Source organism: Vicugna pacos, chromosome 11 (assembly GCF_048564905.1).
Source record: "Vicugna pacos chromosome 11, VicPac4, whole genome shotgun sequence".
In the NCBI taxonomy this organism is placed as follows: Eukaryota; Metazoa; Chordata; class Mammalia; order Artiodactyla; family Camelidae; genus Vicugna; species Vicugna pacos.
Window position 1 is genome coordinate 64,564,058 of NC_132997.1, and position 21,049 is coordinate 64,585,106.

Genomic DNA, 21,049 nt, shown 5'->3' on the forward strand with positions numbered 1-21,049 from the left:
TTCCAAGTTGATTACCTTGAAGCCTCTGTCAAAATTAACTGACTGCATATTTCTCTACATTTTCAGGTGTATTCTATGATTTATATGTCTATATTCATGCCATTATCACACTTTTACTAGTCTAACCTTATCACACTGTCTTTATTACTCTAACCTTTTATAATAAGTCATAAAATCAGTAGTGTAAGTGCTATAACTTTATTACTTTTCAAGATTGTTTTTCTGTTCTAGGTCCTTTACATTTCCTATACATGTTAGAATCAGCTTGAGGCTACGTGGGTCAGCCAAGGATTTGGGGATAACTTACACACAGATTTGTGAGCTTAGTCTTTCTGTAATTCTTTTGTTTCTTGGGTTTCCCTTAAATTTTAACCCGCTATGCCAGTCCTGGGCTCTATCCTCTGCCACCTCAGGCCAGTATAATTGAGCCATGTGCTGTCATACAAGTGGCACTCTTGCAAGTTTTGTCTGTCAAGGGTAGATTCCTCTTTTGTTTGTGTCTGTTTTTATACCAAGCCTCTAGATTCCCACCCATATGCAAAGTTTAGGGGTCAATCAGGGGATTTAGGCAGAGGTTACACTCATATTTTGGATCTTATACCATCTATGGCTCTCTCACTTTCAGGATATTCCTCTAAATTTTGATCTGCCCTGCCAACATGAAGCTCTGCACCATGCTACCTCCAGCTTCATATGACGTGATTTTCTTTTCCCATAGCTGTGGTGATTGTAGATAAATCTCTGCCAAGAAAGCCAAAAGTCTCAATTTTTACCTGTTTCAGTTGACTCTTTCAAGCATAAACTTGTCTCCTCTTTTTATCTGTTTTGGATCAATTTGCAGTGTCATAAAAAAAATTAAAGCAAACACACACACACATACACATATATCCAGTTGACTCTTGAATCACATGAAGGTTAGGGCCATTGACCCTCCTCTTAGTTAAAAATCCATGTATGACTTACGTTTGGCCCTCTTATATGTGGTTCTTCTGTATCCAGTTCTGCATCAGCTAATTCAACCAACCTTAGATTGTGTAGTACTACACTATTTACTACTGAAAAAAATCCACTGAGAAGTGGATCTGTGAAGTTCAAATCCATGTTATTCAAGGGTCAACTGTATAATATTTGATTATTCACACATACGTGTTTTGTTTTTATTTTATAATCATTATCTGTCAGGGGGGATGAGTGGTGGTAGTGATGGTGGTGGTGGTAGTTCTCCTAACTACTTCATCTCAACAGTGGGTGCTTTCACTTGCACATCCTGAACATTTCAGATTAAATATGAATATCAGAGCAATAAGTGTAAAACAAAATATTCAGAGTTGCACAAGTGCAAAAATCTCAATTTCCACTTTATAATTAATGAAGCATTGAAATAAGAATAGGCTGAAACCACAGAGACATTAATTCTAACACACTGGGAAACTAAGGCTCTGCATGATGTCAAGCTAGGTTAACAGAGGACACCAGAGAGATGTTACAGTAGAAAAGGATTTCTGCTCCTCTTTCTGGTGTTCCTTTAGCAGGTTATTGAAGCAGATGTTCTCCTAAGTACCAAACTCCTGCAGCACATGGTATTCCTGTCTTGTGCTTATAGTACTTGGCCCCCGTAGTGGGCTACGGTCAGCAGTGCCCAGTAGCCAGCAGCTTCCTCCAGCACTCCTCAGCTGGCTTTGCAGGAAGTACCCACTAGTAAAATACTTGCCCTGTAAATCTTCCCTCTCAGGCCCTCAATTAGTTGCCAAATTACTTCAGAAGTGTGATACATTCCTGTTAACTGCTCCCCCAAACATTATTGAGGGCAGATTCCTAGAAAATTCTTCCAGCACAGCCCTTCAGCAACGTCTTCATCATCTAGGGAACCACAGTCACACTCTTTCCAATGTGGTTTAGCGCTCAACCCAGGACAAGGATAGTCATTCTTCCCGTGATCTATTTAATCCTCAAGTATAATGGCTAACACTCAACACATGACAATCAATCAACAGATAATTTCATGCATTGTGAGTCTTTGAGACTAGCCACAGAACAAATTATTAGTCAGGATATCCTGCAGAATAATTTCTGCAAGCAAAAGTCAAAAATGCCTTGAATCTACTCTAACAAATGTGTTCCCTATCTCCAGGAAGTGGCAACAAATCCCTGAGAAACATCCACTTTTATATTTTTATTTATTAACCTGTAACCGGAAAATTCTAGCTATATTTTATAGCTAGCTTGGATTAAAGATTAAGTCTGCCATTGCAGTAATTAAGAAGTACAGACTTAGAAATTCAATAGTTCCCTACTCACTGTCAATTGTTGATTATGATGTGGATATGCCCAATCATTTATGGTCTTCTAAGAATATCCCTGTATCACAGTACAAAACAATAAAAATGCCAGGTTTTACTTTTCTCTAGTAAACCAAACTCAATTTTCTTTCTATTCCTCTCTTGCAAAAGACATGCGGAAACAGTAACTCAAGATTCTCCTGTCCCTAGTCATTATTCCCAGAGGAACCAGAAGACAACAATGAATCGATCGGATTTTCTAACAGAAGTTAATATGCAGTCTCTTTATCATCAAACAAAGTTCATGAAATAGATTCCTAAACATGGAAAAAGACAATTATTCTCTAATCAAGTGTTCCCAAAGTTTATTCCATTGAAGGGTAGTCCTACAAGATGGTTAAAAAAGAGATGCATAGTCAAATAATCTATAAAAACTGACGGAATAAAATTAACTACACGTCTACAGCAGGGCTTTCAGAAGCCTATTTAATGAGTTCAGACACTTTGGGGATTTCAGAGAACGAGACATAGAATTAAGCATTTCCCAAAATTGTTTGACCTGGAATCCCAAATTTTATAGAATACGTGTCAAAAATTACTGCTTCTTCCCCCCTTACTTTTTACATGTAAGTAACCTTAGTTTCAGAGAAATGATCTATTCAGTGCGACACATATATTTGTTGCAGAATTCTAGGAACAGAATACAAGTCTGTGACTTGAAGCATAAATGCTCTCATGTTAATAATACCCATTCTCCAGCCCATTTTCCAGTTTTAGAATATTTCCTAATCTAATCTCACATCTTAAATTCTTATATAAAATTATAATAGAAATGCATTATTTCTACATTTTCATTATGCCATTTTTTCAGACTTGTGAAGAACAGGAAAGAGGCTAACATTTTTATGCTTAATTATGGAGACTGTTTCTTTTATACCTTTGCTTCTATTCCTCTGTCTAGGATATTCTATCTCTTTCCTCCTTCCATACTCTCTATGATGCCACAGGGCAGAATTTTCCATGATCCAGTATTATTAATCCAGGTACATAATTTATATCAGAGTTTTTGTCTGTGTGGATAGTAGATCAGTTTGGCAATTAAGATTATAATAATACCATGTGGTCATCATGTTCCAAACATTGCACTAAATATTCTTACATAAAACATTCTTATTAAATTCCCACAAATATAAATACCTTATTTAATCCCCACAACCACCAATAGTGTAGTATGATAAGCAATTTACAAATCAAAAAAATTATATTTAAAATGGTTCCTTTACTTGCACAACGCTGCACTAATAACTATTAGTTCAGCTGAATTTAAACACTGGCATTAGGACTTCTGATATATTCTTAAACACTCAGTTTATGGTTGGCTTAGCATTTGACTCACAGCAATTAAACACCAAATTGTTGGTTAGACTGAAATGACACTTTGATATAGTCACAAAGAAAACAGAAATGATAATTACTACACTGATACTTAACACAGCCTTCAAAAGAGTTGTCTTCTCCTTTACACTGCCTTCTATAAAGCATCCTTTTTATCTTGCCCGTTAAAAATCCCACACTAAGATAATAATTCTATATGACATTGATTAACTTCTATGTGTATCGCAAATGAACAAATAAAGCTGAATATTCAACTAAATCATTAGTAAATATACCAATTTCACTTTTATTTAATAATCTACCAGCAGAAAAGAAAAAAAAATGGAGCATTATCACAATAGCTTGTTCTGGCAAAGCAAGACTACTACTAGATTTTAAGAGTAAGAATTCAATGTCACAATTGGGCATTTGAGAAATGAGCACTATTATTTCTATCAACTTATAAATGAACTTTGGATTTAGAATGCAATTATAACTTAGAATAGCTAACACAGTACATGCTAGTTATTTTCAGAATTGAAAATGTACCAATAGTAAAGAAATTCTTTCCAGAAAAAAAAAATTAGATTTCTTTAACAGTTATGAATTAAAAATTAGAGAAGAAAAAATACCTGTGATCACAAAAAGTTATTCTCTTTTCACTCTTTTCAAAAGACATCTCTTATATTGTATTGGGAGTTATTTAATAAAATCCCTTTTTAATTACAAGAGCAATTATATTAATGAATCGTGGAAGTTTATATATTTTATTTTAATACGGTAAAAGAACAAGAGATGAAATACTTCTAATTTAAACATTTCATTGTAAACAAAGGAGGAGTTAAAAGAGTGAAGAAGAAAAATGAAATAAAAGCAAAAGAATCAAGCATTTTTCTCATATAACACTAAAGAGTTTCTCTCAAAAGAAAAAATAATTACTATATATGATTTTGGGTTTTTTTGTTTGTTCATTTTTCACTCAACTGAAGATAAGAAATATAAATAGCACATTATTCTGAGAGACAGAAAACAAAGATATGGAGATAAGCAAAATTCCCAAAAATGGTTCAAATTTTTACTTATTGTATTACAGTTGAAGAAGACAAAAACAAACATTTTATTAAGATTTACATGCAATATGAGAATGTTATAGGTGTCAGTAATACTCTACATGTCTAGTTTTAGAAAGAATAGTGGGTTCTAGATTCAATTCTGTAATAAATAAACTGTTAACTCTAGGAAGCCATTCTACAAAATTAAGTCTCAGTTCTACAGGAATAAAATAGGGCATGATAGTGGGGTACCAATATAATTCCTAAACTTCTGAATAGCTTTGAAAAGACAAAGTTAGAAAAATTGGTACAAAGTCTACATTAGTTCAGTTCTCCTAGGTTCTTCAATCATTGCATTATATTTTGGTATACCATGAAATCCTCTGTCCCTCATTCCCATTAGCAAAGTTTCCTACTCAAAGGGCTAAAATCTAAACAAATATTTATTAATTACTCTATGTACCTGACACTGTCAAGAGCCATGAAAGAACCAAGAACTATCTAACCAGCATTTTCTGTTCTCATCTCAGTGTTCTGATGTAACTCAGAAAAATAAGAAAATCCAAATAAAAAAGGCAATTGACAAAGGGCACAGTAAATCACCAAGTTTCAGAATTATTGTCAGAAACAAACGTTGTAAAAGTTTGTCAAGGACAAACACTAGTGGGATGAGATCATTTTTCAAAGTATTAATTAGTGTATGTTACTCCTGCTTTTTCATTGGCTCCTTCCTCATAGGTAGCTGGCCTTTCAGTCTTTCTGACTTTACCCTCAATGCCATTTTATCTAACTGCTCTCATTTCATCTTATAAAATCTTCTGACAGGTAAGCATGCTTGAAAATTATACTATCACCCTGCTGACCTGTATAAGTAGCTCAACATAAAACAAAACAAATCATGCCCTTCTTTTTAGAACTCATCAATTATGTGAGCATGTGTCTATACTCCAACCTACAAGTGGGGGTTGAAGAATAGGTCTATTCTGGGAGATGTATAGAAACATGTGAATGCACTAATGTGTGAATTGATAATCCATTCTCATTTTGTTTTGTCTGACCCATATAGTTATCTGACTTAAAAAATACATCAGTAAAGATGATGAATAGCAGGAAAGGACTTGTCAAACAAGAATGTTTCTCTGTAAACCACCTGAAAACTCTTGAGATTCTCTCAATGGGAATATTAATTTGTTTTATTCAGACTTTGCCTTCATTGCTGATGATGCTACTGTGTTCTCAGACCTGCTGCAAAGTGGGACAGGTTTTGAAAATAACTGTGTTGTCAAAGTGGGATACATTTTCATATTTCTGTTCACATTAACTGATGCAGAAAGAAAGAATAATTATCATTTTGTATGTCTCCTAACCTTTTCAAAAGCATCATCAGCATACGCGTGACAGAAAGAAAATGTGAATCCTCAAAACAACTATCAAGAAATCCCAAATATTAATTTTAGCTAAGCAGGATTGAAATTTATTTTTAATAATTTAAAGTCACACCATCAACATTGCATTCAACCTAAAGAAAGCATGCATAAACATGAAGAAAACACAGAGCCTGAAAATCAGAAAAAGGAACCCCAATAGGTACAACATGGCATGGTTTATCTGGCAACCTCCAGACTGAGACACTAAATTTGAGGGACTCATACAGAGCCACTGGAAACAACATCTCTGTTTACAAAAAGGAATATATAATTGAGAGTCACCATAATCTAAATGAGAAATCTTTCATAATATTTCACCTTATTCTATTTTCATTCTATATGTACTAAGCAACCTTCCATTTATAATTTGATAATAATGAAAGTTGTAACCTAACCAGAGAGTCTGAACATTGCAGTTAATGGAAAAGAACATTCTTCACTGTCAATCAATATGTTGACCTTCTTGCTTATTTATTAGGATCTTGTGAATTTAATTACTGAGAGTTGTCATCCCTTTTACCAGTCACCACCAGTACCTCAACAAAGACCAAATGCTGGGCTATGGATAAATGTACAAAATTTGGCATGCAATAAAACAACTTAGTGGCCAGTCATGCAACTATCTTCTCTTTATAAACCAAACTTATTGTCATCAACTTATGAAATAATCATTAAAGTTCAATATGCATATAAAATATGCACAAATAATAAATATACATAGACTGACAAAATTTCACATCACAAAGGATAACCAGAACTTTGACTTAAATACCATTGCTTAGTTTTCTTTTTAATTTCATAAAACACAATCATACAATATGTGCTTTTTTGTGCCTAGATTATTCTTGATTATTTCATTCTAAGTCATATTAATTTAATTATATCCATATTGCTGTATGTAGGTTTGATTTATTAAATTATTAAAATTATGTATATTATATGTATAATACATATGACATTGTACAAATATTCTACAGTTTATTTTTCATTCTTCTATTGATAGACATTTTGCGATTTGCATTGCTTTCAATTTTTGAATATCATGAATAATGCTGCCGTGAATATTCTTGCAATGTCTTTCCATCAGCATATGTGTATATTTCTGATAGTAGAATTTCTGTGTGCACATAGACAAATACTTTTCCAAAGTGACTATACCAATTTACATTTCCAGCAGGAATGTATGATGTTCCAACTACTCCACATTGTTGGCAACCTTAATCTATTCTTTAGTTCACAAAACTAATATATCCTTTTGTGTTTTTATAGCACTCTGATCTCCTATAATAGACTATACAGGGAGAATGGGAAAAGGCTGCAACAATACAGGCAATAAGAAACACAAGGCCCTCATGATGCCTGGAACAGACGAATTTTCAAAATATACGTACCAGAAATGCAACAGCCAATAAATTTCCAGCTCCATGAGGTGTACCCAGTCAGTTATATGTCCTGAACTAGTTAGGCTAAGCAAAGATCCTTTCACAATAGGGTTAGATAAAAACCTGAAGACACAGGGGTAAAAACACTCCCAGGGTCAAGATTCTTTCTGTTACGTTCTCTCCCTACTTGATTCTGCTCCTCCTCCTCAGCCTAAGAGGAGGATTTGACCAGTACACACAGTGACCTTGTAGGTTATCTAGCATTTATGCTGTTCTAGTTCTTGTGACATTCTCTCTTTCTCGCTTTTGACCTGATGATAGCCCTGAACATCATATTGTGACTCTGGCCTGCCTCATTTCTCCAACGTGTACCTCTGCAACAATAATTTCTGCTTGGAGAGACCTAACTACAGACCAATCACCTGATTTGTGAACAATTATGCAATAGTGGCTATTAGTTTCAGAGTCTCCCTGGCCAAGCTCAGTGCCAAATTCACTATGTTTCACACATCCATTAATAATAAATAATCACTAAAACTAACAAATCTGAACCCACCTGAACACAACATAAGAAGAATCCACCATACACGGATGTGGATGGCATTAAAGGAGAACAAGTCAGGTCAGGGCTTAGAAAATGGGAGAGGATTTTCAAGGATGGCATCATAGAATCAGAGGAAACACAGGCCAAAATAAGTAAACAGGCTGAGAGCCAGAAATTCAAGAACAGATAAGGTCTATATTCATAAAGTACAAATAACTTAGATGTTCTATTATGGATTTGTAAAAACAAAGAAGTGAGTCTGACCCTGGAGAATAAATAATTTGCCTCCATTTATACTTATGGAGTATATTTATTGTGGTAAATACAAGGTAAACTATAATTTCAGAGCTTTTCTAACAACTTGGTTCAGAGATTTGAGGTCATTCATTAAAAAATACTTGTTGAATATGCCCTAGTTGTCCGACATATGTTATCTATCTACATATCTAGAGAGAGATTAGACAACATATGCCATTCATAAAGCAAAGGTTGATTTGTGGAAATTTTAGAAAGGTAGATACGGTCACTACATGAGAACAATTTCAATTAACTGGAGATCTCTAACAATGAAGCAGGCAGTGTGAAGTGGTTTCTGTCAGGGACTGAATGCTTGTGTCCTCTGAAAATTCATATGTTAAAATCCTAAACCCCAATGTGTGGATATTCAGAGGTAGGGTCTTTGAGAGGTAACTAGGTTGTAAGAGTGGAGCCTCTGTGAATGGGATTAGTGTCCTTATAAGAAGATACAGGAGATAGATGAGCTCTTGCTCATCCATGTGAGGACACATCAAGAAGAAGCCCATCGTGCAAACCAGGAAGAGAATCGTCACAAGACAACAAATCTGCCAGCACCTTGATTTTGGGTGACTCAACCTCCAGAACTGTGAGAAATAAATTTCTATTGTTTAAGACACTCAGTCTATGGTATTTTTATTTTAGCAGTCTGAACTAAGACACTTTCTGATCTGTGAAGATACTGAAATCTTAGGCTTCAGTATCTTTTGGAAGGTTTGTTTAAGGGAAGAGATGATGGAGAGTCAACTAGAGAATCATTCATTTCTCTTTCAACTTAGACTATATGATTCTTTACTTCACATTATTTTTGTTATACTCACATTGCCCAAGAATGTGGTAGGCACATCTTATAGTCTCAAAAACTGCTGATCAATTAATTTTCTATAGCTAAACCTAAAATTATCTCTTAGTGCAATCCTTTATTAAACAGTTCCTAGACTTAAGGGACTCTTATTTACAAACAAAATTTCTCTTCTTAAATAAAATTTAGATATTAGAAGCTACAAATATAAAGCTAAAAATGCAAATGGGAAATGTACCTAAATTATGTATCATCTTGCTTAATTAGCATACTTTAAAATCTGTTTTTTTTCATTCTAGGTATTTTTATTGTAATAAATAATACAGACACATTTGAAGCCCTCACATCATGTGTTGGTACAATCTTCATTCTTTTCCTTCCCTAGGAAACCACTACCAAACTTCATATGCATTATTTGCCTGTAATTTTACTATATTTAATAACCACTGCATAAACAAAAAACTTTGTGTAATCAGGACCACATACTGCAAGTCATTTGCAATTGGTGTTCTTATGTAATTTATCTTTTCTTTATTGTTGATACATTTAATCCCTCCTCATTAATTTTAATTACCAAAGAGTACTCCACTATACTGTTACTCAAGTTTTATTTCTCCATTCCCTAATTGATAGGTATTATGGTTAATGCTTTTTATCTTACATATGTTTATGAACACATACACAATATACAGCAATGCCATCACATTCCAGATGTCACATATACATATACATAGAGAATGCCTTCTCTATGTATAAAATCTATTTCTTGATGTAAAATATGTTTAGCCTTTATTCCTAATGGATATAAAATAGATACATAGATAGATACAGAGATAAGGAAATAGATATAAATATAAGTAAATCTATATCTATATATGATTTTAAAACTATGTTCTTTCAATCAGGATGTATAATATAAAAGGTTTGCTTAACAGGAACCTTTGTCTTTTCTACATTTCATTTTACCCACTCTGTTTTATTTAATTCTTTTTATCATGCAGATAATACAAACATTAACCCTAGGTTTATACTTTTTTCTTAAATGTGAAACTATCCAGACCTGAGGTTAGTTTATCAATATATTTAACATATAATTGAGCCTTGTGAGAGTATAAGAAACTCTTTAAGAAAGCAAACCTTCAGTTTGGGCAAGCTGGGATTTAAACTACAGTTCTGTTTGTTAATGTTACTTCATGTTCATCATCTGTAAATCATGTTAATACTATTCTGTAGTTCTAAGAATGCTGTATGTATTAAATGAGATTGCTACTTGTAGAACTGTTAGCTAAGCTTGGCACATTGATAGCATTAAATAAATGCTAATTGCCACCAGCTCTTAATGTTAACCTTCTGACTTTCAGGTGTATTCTCCTCCCAGGAAACAAGAAAGTATCTTGATAAGACTAATATTTTTCTAGGCAATTTTTCAATTGATAAATGAAAGCAATACCTACACTTCTACTCCATCTCCAAATTTTTCATATGTAACTAATTTCATAAGTTGAATATATTAGTGTTTCAACCACTGCATCTCAGAGTGGATATGCCAGACAAAACACAAAACAAGTAATTAAATTTGAATGTGAATTCACTTCAGCTGGCTGTATTAAATTTTGATTTGTTAAATCTGGAAACTATACCTCACAGTCTACCAAACAGTCAAAGTAGATCTTGCAAAATTCAACGTCACTATATAAGCACAGACAACTTCATTCAAATACCAATTAAAGATCTATTTTGGTAAAATTTTTCAGTATTATCTCAGGCATATTTACTCAATATTTCATTATTTGAGTAAGTTTAAACACATCAAAGCTTAGACTTCAGTGAGTAAATATATCCTTAAGCTACAAATCTCACTTATCAATACCAATAACTTTCTTTTGTGAAAACTAACATTAGTGATCCCAAAGAAAATTCTAGCTCATAAAATCACTTTTAAAATATTTCCTCCTAAGAGTTGTAAAGGCAAATAAAAATTTAAATAAGAGATTTAATACTCCTTGTTAAAAATAGTGAAGACATATCCCCCCTTTTTACAGTATTTATTCTAAATATTTTAATTGTTTTTTGTCTCTTTGAAACGTAGATAAATCTTTTTTAAAGGTGAATATGCTTCTTGCCAGCTTTATGACACAGGAACACATTTATCAAGGACCTGGGAACTCTATCCTTAAAATGCCGTCATTGAGGAAGACAGTGCCACTATCTTCCAGATTCTGTGGGTGATAACGGCCTACTCTCAGTCAGTGTCTTGCTCAAAACTTCCTCCTGTCATAAAGATACATATGAGAAGTTTATTTTTCCTTGAGATAAAGCCAATTAGCAAACACAGATAATCACCTCAATTACCAGGTGAATTCAGGATGAAGTATGTGTGACAAATGTTGCTGTCAAGTCCTGTTACTTGAGAACTAGTTGTTTTTATCTTGAGAACATGTGTACAATAGGTTCTTTCTGTTGGTCTATAAAAGGATGTGATGTCTTTCTGTCTTTGCAATCTTTTAGCAGATTGCCTGTGATGCGCATCACGTTCTGGTTTAACGTTTTCTCAGTAATAAAATTTTCCTTCTTTTCTACCTTTGTGGAGAGGTTTTCTGAGTTGAGATATTCTGGATTAAATTCTACTTCCCCAACATTATTTAAACCCAAGCTGTGATGAATCTGGACTGGTTTCTCTAGTTTATTATATGTATTTTTGGTATAAAAGTCAAAAGGAAGATGGCATGTGAAATTAATTTTTAAAGTGAATAAATCAAAGAGAATTTTTCACAATTAATGCCAATCTTCTGTGCTGCCTAATCCCACACTCTATAGCAATAATATTCTGCCCTCTTACATTCCATTTTTGCTTTGGAATCTCATTTCTTAATCTTGGAAAAAAATTCTGAATATAAGATAAAAAGTAACTTGGCTCAACAAAAAGCCTTTGTTTCAGTGAAGACAGAGCAACATCATAAATGATTTTGAGATTCATATGTAACTATCTACTCGTAACCAAAATTAGACAGAAACTTTTCTTCAGTTAGAGTCAATAATTGAAGTACTTATCAATAATGCAGGAAATTTAAAAAATAAGGCAATTTTCTGGTTGAAATTGTTTTTAATTCACCAAAGTTCTCCATTTTAATTGTTTGCCTTACAGTCTCCTTCACATGTGGTGCAGCCACAGTCTTGTTTAAAGAGCCTGTACAAGTAAACATGATTGATATTCTTAAAACAATGTTTCAATAAGGGTATGTTTTAGTTAGAAAAGTAAAAAACTAACTTCAATAAATTTCATCCAGAATTTCCAGACTAATTCTTGTGTCTATCATCTGCTAATGACAAATTGGTAAACTGTATGGAGTTTTCTACCTGAAAACTAAATTACTTGAAAAATTACTGGCATACAAAAGGACTGTAATACTAATACATTTCAAATTGCCCATATGTATTTCTATTTCTGTCCTCAATAACAAAGGGAAAAGCCTGTTTCATCACTTTCTCAGCCAGGCTGTATCAACTGATACAGAAAACGTCTCTCCATTAGCCTACACTGTAAGTGATCCTCAATATTAAACAATGGGAATGCAAACAGCAATCATTATAAATTAGCAAGATTGCGAAGCTGAAGACATGGCTTCAGCCATTCCCTATCATAACATCGTAACAGCTCATAAATTTGGTGTTCAAACACTAACTTTTTTTGCAAGGGAAGGATATTAAACCACATATATACCTTCTAGAAATGAATGATTTGTTCATTAGCCTTTTACTTCATAAAAGGGTGAAATCAATAATCTACTTTTTCAGCCAATTGAAAGGTAATTTCAAACAATTTCATGTAAGATTGAACTTTTATAGCTTTTTTTCTCCCACAAATTCTAACAAAAAATAATAACAACTTCTCAAAAGCTAGACAAATATAAAATGTCAAATCATGGCAGCCTTTCAAATACATGAAATAAAATCTCCTATTCACAGGTGAAAAGTAATTGTCTTACTAAAAATACTGCTGTCTCCAAACTATGAAGAAGATTTTTTGGGCAGATTACTGGCATGCTCTAAAGCTAGAAATGAGTGGGCTTCTGTCTTTAACACTCTACTATGCTGACCTGAGAATTACGATTTTTGGTGGGGGTCCAGGCTATCTTCATGGCTTGTAGATGGTGCCTTCTTGCTAAATCCTCACAAGGCCTTTCCTCAGGGCCTGAACCTTCAGACAGTGATATCACTGGTGTCTCTTCCTATAAAGACACTAATTCTATGAGATCACAGACCCACCCATATGACCTCATTAATCTTATTTTGTTGCGCTGATGTCTTTCTTTTAAAAGATTTTTATGGAGGTAAAAATGGCATATAAATTTATATGTTTTAGGTGTACAACAATTCAAAAACTATATTCATTACAAAGTGATCATCAGTAAAAGCCTAGTTACCATCTGTCACCATAAAATTCACCCCTTTTACCTATTTCACCCAAACTCCTTCTCTTCCAGTAACCACCAATCTTCTCTGTGTCTATAAATTTTTTGCTTGTTTGTTTGCTTAAGTTCCACATATCAGTGATATCATATGTTTTGTATTTGTCTTTTACTTTCTGACATTTCATTTAACATAATACCCTCAAGATCCATCCATGTTGTCAAAATGGCAAGATTTCATTCTTCTTTTATGGATGAGTAGTATTTTATTGTGTATATAAATCACACTTTATTTTTCCATTCATCCATTGATGGACACATTCATCCATACACCCAGGTTGTTTCCATATCTTGCCTATCATAAATAATGCTGCTAAGAACATCAGGATGTATATAATTTTTAAAATTAGTGTTTTTGTGTTCTTCAAATAAATACTCGAAGTTGACTTGCTCATCATATAATAGTTCTATTTTTGTGTTTTTTTAGAAACCTCCATACTGTTTTCCATAGTGGCTGCAACAATTTACATTCTCACTAGCAGTGCTTAAGGATTCCTTTTCTCCATATCCTTACCAACATTTGTCATTTCTTGTCTTTTTGATAATAGCCACTTTGATAGGTGTGAGCTGGTATCTCACTGAAGTTTTCACTTACATTTCCACGATAATTAGTGATGTTGAACATCTTTTCATGTGCCTGCTGGCCATATGTACGTCTTCTTCAGAAAAATGTCTGTGCAGTACCTCTGTCCATTTTTTAATCAGGTTATTTGTTTTTTGTTGTTGGGTTGTAAGAGTTCTTATATATTCTGCATATGAACCCCTTATGAAATGTATCATTTGAAAACAGTTTCTCCCATTCAGTAGGGTGCCTTTTCATCTTGTTGGTGGTTCCCTTCCCCATGCAAAAGCGTTTCAGTTAGATGTAGTCTCATTTTTTTTTTTAACATGAATGGGTGTTAAATTTTGTCCAAAGCTTTTTCTGCATCTTTTCAGATAATCAGATGATTTTTATTCTTCCTTTTGTACATGTGGTATACCTCACTGATTGATTGCAGATATTGAATGGTCCTTGCATCCCTGGCATAAATCCCACTTGATCATGTTGTATGATCCTTTTAATGTATTTTTGGAAATGGTTTGCTAATATTTTGTTAAGGACTCTTGTGTTTATGGCCTGTAATTTTCTTTCCTTTTATTTTTTTTGTGGTACCCTCACCTGCTTTTGGTATCAAAGTAATGCTGGAATCACAAGATGAGTATGGAAGTTTTTCCTCGTCTTTAATTCTTTTGAAGCATTTGAGAAGGATAGCTATTAAATCTTCTTTGGCTGTTTGGTAGAATTCACCAGTGAAGCCATCTGGTCCTGAAGTTTTCTTTGGAGGGAGGTTTTTAATTATTGATTAAATCACTTTACTAGTAATTGATCTATTCAAGATTATCCATTTCTTCATAACTTGGAAGATTGCATGTTTTTAGGAATTTATTCATTTCTTCTAGGCTGCTTGATTTGTTGGTATATAACTGTATGTAATAGCCCCTTATGATTCCTTGTATTTCTTATAGTATTGGTTATAACTTCTCCCCTTTTATTTTTATTTTGTTTAATTGTGCCCAATTGGGGCTCTTTTAACCTGGTTACTCTAACTAAAGTTTTATCAATTTTGCTTATCCTTTCAAAGAATGAGCTTTTAGTTTCATTGAGTTTTTCTATTATTTTTTAATCTGTTTTATTTATTTCTGCTCTGATCTTTATTATTTCCTTCCTTCTACTAACTTTGGGCTTTATCAGTTCTTAATTTTCTAGTTCCTTTAGGTATAAACTTAGATGTTTATTTGAGATGTTTCTTCTTTCTTGAGGTAGACATGTATTGCTATGAACTTCCTTCTTAGAATTGCTTTGGCTCTGCCCCACAGATTGTGATGCATCATCTTTGTGTTTTCATTTGTCTCTATGTATTTTTTGATTTCTCCTTTCATTTCTTTGTTGACCTACTGGTTCTTTAGTAGCATAATGTTTAATCTCCACATTTATGTAGTTTATCCAGTTTTCTTTATGTAACTGATTTCTCGTTTCATATCACTGTTGTTGGAGAAGATGCATAATAAAATGTCAGTCTTCCTGAATATATTGGTATTTTTTTGTGTGGCCTAACACGTGATCTATTCCAATGAAAGTGCCATGTGCACTTGTTTATTCTGCTGCTTTTGGATGGAATCTTCTATACATGTCTATTAACTCTATCTGGTCTAATGTGTCATTTAAAGTTGATGTTTCCTTATGACTATTTTAAGCCTCATTATGTCTGTTACTGGCCACTGACATAAAAATAATGATAGGATTTGTAAAATTTATTCATATTCTTACTTTCTGTGCCCAAAGACACCCAGAATGCCGAACAAATGAAAAGTGAAATCTTTCAACCAATTAGTAGCTGTCTTGAAATAATTTTTCTTCAAACCCACTATTTACTAAGTAAGAGATAGAGTATTTCTGTAAACCTTTCTTAAAATAAAAATAATATTGTTCCTTCTGTCCATTTTCTATTGAGAAATCCAAACCATATATATTTCAAGACTGTCCATACCATGTTATCTTAACATAAGTGAACATTTTTAAAGAGAATAATATATTTAACTAGCAATTTAAACAATCAAATAGTAAAGAGGTAAATGTTTTAGACTGAAAAGCATCAGTGTCACTTCTTAAAGATGAATGCTTTTAAATATTTCTATTATATGATTTTGCTTCTCCTTTCCATCTCTTAATTTTTTAATTAATTTTACTTCCTCTACTGATTAACTTAGCTAAAATTAAATAATGTGATTAAAAGTTTATTTTGCTATCTGCTTTAAGCAATAATTTCTGGCTCTCCTCATTATGTAAGATGGTATTTTATTCCTTCCTTTGGAATCTACTAGCCATTTGACCCCCAGTTTCTGTCAATTTTACCTTATCTTTTATAGTGTTAAAGCTGATAACATTTATTTCTTTGTAAACAAAAATGTTATATATTTGAATAAAAATAGATTTTAAATTATAAAAACCAATAAACAGAAATTACATTAACAGATGTACACAAATATTAATCACTTAAAGACCAAAAGGTCTATTATCATTGTATCATTTTCTCTAAGACTTTTAAGGTTAGGAAACCTATGCTATTTTAAGGTAACTGTTCCTAGGTACAAAGTCAAGTAGATCTTATTTTCTATAAGTTATCAGTTGATTATGCCATGTTTTATTTTACTTCTTACGTGGAGCATGACTTAACCACATTTTTCCTCCTCCCAACAAGTCTCCAATGATCTTTCATTTTTTCTTGCTGACAAAACATAGTGATCAGATTCCTGAAATTATTTCATCCTTTAATATATCCATTGCCCTAAGTCCATATTTTCCTATCTTTTTATCAACCAAGAAATGACTCTGTTCTGTTCAGCTATATATTATGATCCCCCCCATAATCTGATAATTCTCGTTTATCCCACTAATGAATCAGAACCACCATTTCCTAGAATCTATTACTTCCCTTCTTTGTTTTCTACCTTGCATTTTTGGAATTCATTCTCAGATACTACCTCAGAAAATATGTATGTGAGTTACATTTTCTGAATCCTTAAGGTTCTTTGTGATGTCTTCCTGGTTGACTGATTTTTTAATAAATAAATAAAGGCTTAAAATTATTTTCCCATTAGAATTTGGGATTTCTACCACTTAATTCTGGTATCCTATGTTGGCTTATCTTTTCTTTGTGGATATTTATTCCCCAAAGTTTTTCAGAATTATCTTCTATATCTTGTAATTTGAAACATTTATCATACAGAATATAGAACTGGAATTTTTATAAATCTCTTTTAGACTAAAATTTCACATCCTTCTTCAGATCTAGAAAATGCCCTATTACTTATTTGAGTAAATCACTGGTGTCATTTTCTTTGTTCTGTCTTTCAGGAACTCCTATTCATGGTGTCTTATACTTCCAGGATAGACCCCTTGAGTTTCTTATCTTTCCATCATAATTTCAACTTTTTATATTTTATATTAATGTTCTAGAAAGGTTCCTAAACTTGAAATTTCAATTCATATAATAAATGTTTAACCGCTATCAGCAATTATATTGTTAATTTTTAAGACTCCTTTTGTGTTATTTGATTTTTCATTTTCTTAGCCTATTATGATTTTTATGAATGCAGTATCTTGTCAAATCACTCTCAGGTAGGGATCAGGTTTTATTTTTCTCTTCTCTGTTTGGTATTATGTGTTCTCCAAGGTAAATTACTTTGTTTATTAACTTCAGTCTTTTTCATTTGCCTGAAGATCTTAAATTGTATTCATGTTTAAATATGAAACAAACAAAATATTATTCTACATTTCTATTTGTGCTTCAATCACCATGGTGTAAGCAGCTTTGTTTCCCTGGTATACCTCTTCCATGACTGGAAAAGCAAAGGAAATTTTCAAGTACACATGGGAGAGGCTTTTGGACTGGGAGCCTGGCCTTAGATGCAGGACAAGGAAGCCAGCTGACAAGTCTGTCCCCTCTAGCTTCAGGCACCACCTGAAAAGGTCTTTACTCTCAGGTACCAACACTCACCCTAATGTCCGTAGCTCTACCACGGTGATTATTTGAATATATTTAGAGAGAAACCTCCTGGTGTTTTTAAGTTCCATTTGTCTCTGTTTGTTTTCATTATGTTGTTTTTAAGTTAATTGCAAAGGCCAGGCTTCATGAAGAAAGAAGGGAAAGAATAACTAAATAATATAGCTGAAGTGCACAGCCATTCTTCACACAAATGGTCCGGTTAATCCAATCATTTTAAGTCCAACCTCTCGCTTCTGCACTTTCAATTTATGCCATATGTAAATTTTCTCTGGAGTTTCTGAGGAAGATGGGCTCCAGTGCAGCATCCTCATGCACACTTTCAGCTATTTCACCTGTTGATTTGTCTTCGTATGATTTATAACTTCAGAAATTATGTTGATAATGTTTTCCAGTATTGAACTTCTACCTTTCTCCTTATTATTGCAGGATTTCATATTCATTCCACTGGGACCTTAAATACATGAACTCAGTCTATTATATTTAGAAAACGAATAACATCTTAATGGCCAATGTTTATGTGTTACAGTGGGACCATTCAATTGGGTACATAAACCAAAATGGTGCAACTAAGTTTTTATTGACACTATTACCGAAATTCATTTGGAATATGTTAATAGTCAGGAGACCCCATCATAGAAATTGTCTCAGAAGCAAATATTAATGTATTTATTAAATAAATATTTTGAGCACCTGTTAAATAACAGACCCTGTTTAAAATGTTAGCAATAGATTAATGAGAAAGAAGACAAAAACTATAGTATGACCTAGTATTTTTACTCAAATAGCCCTATATTAATGTAACTATGAAAGCCAGTCTGAAGTGGGGGGGAAAACATCATATAAGGACAGCTTAAGGTATTTATAAAGAAACAGAGGGGATGACCTAAGACAGTTTCTTCATAACAAACTGTCAAGGAGGAAAAACATTTTAAATATATTTATACACAAATACACACATATACACACAAGCACACAAAAGCACACAAAATCTTACACTATCCCGAATAATCCTTCACTCTCTAAAAGAAGCTCTGACAAGGTAACCCAGGTTCTCTAAGTTCTTACCTACATGTAGTGCTACTCCCCATACTGACATAATCCTATATTTTAGGGGAAAAAAATATATATATAACATTTCACTTTTGAGCTCTATAGTGTGAATTGAAGTAACTTTGAGCAGAGTCTGGCTCTGCCACTTACGTACTGTGTAACACTGGGTAAATTCTATAGCCTTGTTAAGCCTAAATTTCATGTAAAAAGAAGGTTAACAATAATATATACTTCAGAGCTTATTCTGAGTTTGAAATTAACAATGTATGCAAAGGTCACTCACATAGTAAATGCTTAATGAATGCCACAAAATGATATCTTTTTTATTATTATCATCTATTGTGCCTCATTTTTCTCAAAGGATATACTGTTTTCAACCCTCTTACATTTGGATTTGGAGAACTGTAGTGAATTTTAAACATTCTCATCATTTTATAACAATCTACACTTCAAAATGTCTCTATTATATGGATTTTATTTAACCTCCCAGTGCTAAGTTCTGCTACCTCAGCCTGGGACCATACATTATGATATTTCTCAAACAAACCTGAAGGTTTGCTTTATCTGTCCCTCTTCAGTTAGAGAAAAAGGATGACAAGTCTAAATAAATTTTCATCAAAGTGATGTCACAAAAGATCATTATATAGAGAAAAGTTTCTCAACTTATCCAATAAGTAATGTCATTGAAATCTTATGTATGTAACACAAAAACGTGCACTTTCTTGTCTGCTTCATATTCAAGTTCACATAAGGTCAGCAGGAGGGAAAAAAAGGTCTCCTCAAAGCGATAAGAAGTATGCAAGAATATAATCTGAAAAGCAAGTCTTTACAGGAATGAGAAAGTTTGCATCAAAGAAGATAGGCAAGTGTATGTTTAATTACAACCAAGAAAATTCTCAGTGAATTATGTGACAGTTGCATCTGGAGCCAGCTAGAGCTCTGCTCTATATTACTTTCATTCCTGGGCCTAGTCACTCAAAGGAGACCCTATCTGAAGTATTGCTTGTTATTGGTACAGAAGAGAAATGGGAACATGGAACCATCTGCTGGCTCTCAAAACTTCTCCCCAAAAGTCACACATGTTAATTACTTTGATTCTTATTCCTAAGGCCTAAGCAAGTCACCTGGCTGAGTTTAATATCAATGGGCAAGAGAGTATAATTTTTTCCCAGAGAATAGAAGCAAATATTTGAAAATAATCATACAATTTTCTGCACTAGGTGGGAACACAGGTACATCCCAACTTCATTATGTGCTGTATTTTCTACACAAATTATATATTTTACCCATACAATAATTCTGTGAAATATCATCCCTTTTTTCAACAAGAGAAAGCCAATTCAAATGAACAAAGTGAACAAAGACAGAACTCTAAACTTGCAGAGTTGTCTGAAACCAGTTTAAGGTGACTGGGTTGCATAGTTCCCTGTACCTTGAAAATACTTAAACAGAAGCAGAATGACTACTCTGTGGGAGTGCTGAATAAAGAGAAGATCTATGAATTCTGTGAATAACTGGACAAAAAAACCTTTAAAATTCCTTTTGTCTCTGAGATTCAATGATTCTGCAAGTTGTTCACAAGTTCACACAGTTAGAGGCTATTAAAGGCAAAAGGTCACTTACAAAGAAGTGACTTCATTAGGAAAACGATAACACTGCAATGTGATTTAATAATCTATAGTGTTCAGGTGCCATTACTGTGAAACTTAAATGTTAAGGAAAAGTTTTATATAGATCACTTCTCAATCAGTATGCAGAAAGAATCCTTTCATTTGGTGACTGAAATGCTATGGATTATTACTAGCATCATATCAAATTTTCCAAATACC

General features: G+C 33.2%; 1 long non-coding RNA gene across 1 annotated transcript in view; it reads right to left on the reverse strand.

Annotated features, from left to right (window-relative positions):
• Positions 1 to 21,049, reverse strand: part of LOC140699347 (uncharacterized) — a 300,931-nt gene that overhangs the window by 73,847 nt on the left and 206,035 nt on the right. The window lies entirely within an intron of this gene.